The 2,937-nt window shown below is 43.4% G+C and overlaps 1 long non-coding RNA gene across 1 annotated transcript; it reads right to left on the bottom strand.

Moving 5' to 3' along the window:
* Positions 1-611: 611 nt before the first annotated feature.
* Positions 612-2,611, bottom strand: LOC120433881. The gene is made up of 2 exons (XR_005608814.1): positions 2,560-2,611; positions 612-2,460 (listed from the first exon to the last, which is right to left on the bottom strand). It is a non-coding gene; the product is annotated as an uncharacterized LOC120433881 (long non-coding RNA).
* Positions 2,612-2,937: the final 326 nt, after the last annotated feature.

Genomic DNA, 2,937 nt, shown 5'->3' with positions numbered 1-2,937 from the left:
AGAAGGCGGAGTTTCTTGTATTCTTGGTACATCATGCTAACACTTTTGCATGCACCGTGCTGAGTAATACTTAAATGTTAAACTGTTAGCATCGATAGATGGAGGTGTTTTCTTATCAGTTGAAGAACAAACTTAGAGTCTCAGTGTTTCAGTTTAACAGTAGCATGGCTGCAGTCCAGCCGGAGAGGGTTAAAGCCACAGAAATCCTTTGAATATGTGTTTGTGGGCGTGGTCAGCTCACGGGAACCGCTTGCCGGACCCGTGGCCTCTGTGAGTGCTGCTGTGCACAGTGTTGTACTATCAGCGGGGTACTGCTGTCAGTATTCTGGGTCTCCTCCAGTGTCTTCAGTCATGTAGCATGTTGATGTTTCTGCCAGTACCCAGTCTGACCTCCAGGAGGTGCTGCTGCGACAGTTTGCATGCCGAGCAGAAGCTTCCGGGCCGGAGGGCCGTTTGTGGCTGCGGCAGGCCGATCACCAACTGTTTCCTGCCAGCGCATTATGATGATTCCAGCTTTATTCTTGTAATATCAATAGAGGAGGGACTCATTACTGCCTCCGGTGGTTGTAAAGCAGAAAACACCCACTGCTGTTATTTCTGAAAGCTGCAGGTATAATAGATGTTTCTGTGTACGCCACAAGGGGCAGTGCAGAGCACCTTTTATAGCCAAAAACAAACATGGATTATAAAAAATACACCCCATCGTACTCTTGATAATGTTTATAAGCCACTTTCATGACAGTTTAAAACAATATGAGGCCATTTTTAAGTATATTTTATCACTTCTCCTACACAGTATCCATAACTGGTGTATTAGCAGTTGATGACTGATGATTAATGATGATTAGCAAGCATATTTAGTTACATATAATGGTGTTATTATGTTTATTTTAACTGTTTATTCACATATACATTGAGCATTGCAGTGTATTCTCAGTGTTGGAAAGTATTTCTTCATGTATCAATAGAGACGCTTCATATTATGTATTCATTTATTTGATTATAGTTGATTATGGTTATGAGTAATTCATTTAAGAGGAGAAATGAGGTGATAAATGCTTGAAATGTCCTTTTATCTGTTTAGAACTGCTTCAAAGTGAGTTTGTTAGGGTTCTTGCTTTAACACGGGGGTTTCATCCTCAGAAAAAACTTTCAGTCATTTCCACGGCCAGCCGTGGCTGCACTTGGACCTTTCAGGCCTTCGCCCAGAGGCTGTGGTGCCATTCGTCATTTCCTGTGACTTCTGAAGGCGTCAGTGTGGTTTAAGAAGATGAAGAAACGAGTCTGGTGTTTTGGAAAAAAGTTCTTTAGATCTCTTAATCTTGTGAGAATCAACAGAAGCAGCTGTGTGAAATCACAAGACAGGGAGCTAGGCCTTATTTTCACACGTCTGCAACGATGCTGCAGACTGAAAAGTAGCTGCGATTGTTGCTTTGAAGACGGCGAAGCCAGGTCTGAATGTTTGGACAGAAACAGACGTGTGTTAAAGTCTTTACACACTTCATTTAAAGCGCACTGAGGCCTTGACAGCTACAGTAAATAGGGGCTGATGCAGATGGTAACACTTCACTTTAAGTGCCCGTATTTGGCATTTAAGAGCAGCATGTAAACATTTAATAGAAGTGGTAACGCTGTACGGCAGCTGTAAGCCGGTATGAACATGTAAATGTAACTAAAAACAAAATCTGACTACATTTCATGTGTTTAAGCATTAAAGTTCACTCTTACAGCTGCATTGCAGTGTGTCACAGACCATGTGAGGCACATTTACATACTTCACTCTCTGCTTTCCAGTCCTCAATCTGATGTGACGTCGAAGTGACCATGGCAGCCACAGCCGAATGCAAACTGGAATGAGCAGTTCACAATACGAAGAAATTATTTTTATTTTTTTTTCTCAGTACTGATATAATTCTGCTTCTTTTTCTCTGTATGGCATGATGACCAGTGAAATGTAAAAGAAACCAGTTCAACCAGTGATGTATCAGCTTTGAAAAAATAAAGAAAAAAAACACCCAGTAAGCTGCTGGGAGATTAAACACTGGTGCTGAAATGGTCTGAACTGGTTTCTTCCCAGTACGGAAACCCACAGTGGCGGCGGGAGGCAGGGGGAGGGGGCAGTGAAGCCAAATGTAAAGTTAAAAACTAAAAAGCCTTAAATGAATAAAAGTGGTGCAATTTTGTAACAGCAACCTGTGATGTGGAGTCATTCTGAATTTCAGCCACTAGTAGAAATCAAACAGCGCAAATCCCTCGAGCTCTCGTTACCATCTTCAAAGATCTGTGTCGACGATTGAGCTGCAAAACCAAGAAATGGTCAACGGGACTTCTTCAGCATCACAGACAAGGCTGTGTCCTGTCTCTGCTCCTCTTCTTCGTCACCCTGAAGCTGTTTAGAAAGGCCTCGGCGACCTGGACTTCGCCGTACACCTCGCTTTGCACAAACAGGATGAGATGAAGCTGCAAGATATGACAACCAAGAAGCCACCAAGATGGACATTAAATATTCAGAGAGCACTTCCTACTACCGGACATATTCAACCAGTCACACACACTCACACGCTGATGGATGCACCAGGGGAAACTCTTGAGTTCAGCATCAGGAACCATCCGCCAATCTTCCAACTGGTAGATGACCTGCTCTACCACCTGAGCCACATTGTGTGCAGATGTGGAGGCAGATGTCGGGGATCTGCATCAAGAGCATATATGTCATGGCCTGAAGTTGGGGAGTGTGCATCGGTGTGAAACATGGGTATTGGAAGGTGGCAGCTGTGGGAACTAGAAGCTTAGTGTCATAGAATTCATAAGATCTAATAGTTCTATCACATCACCACCAAAGTGATGAACAAGTGGTTTGTGTAAACCCCACATTACCGTCACCCACAGAAGACCGACTGATCCGTAACATCGTCAGCATGGAGAACCATCAGATCT

The sequence above is a fragment of the Oreochromis aureus genome, linkage group 17 (assembly GCF_013358895.1).
Source record: "Oreochromis aureus strain Israel breed Guangdong linkage group 17, ZZ_aureus, whole genome shotgun sequence".
NCBI classification, from domain to species: Eukaryota; Metazoa; Chordata; class Actinopteri; order Cichliformes; family Cichlidae; genus Oreochromis; species Oreochromis aureus.
Note: the sequence above shows the minus strand (reverse complement) of the source record. Positions and strands in the feature narration are given on the sequence as shown.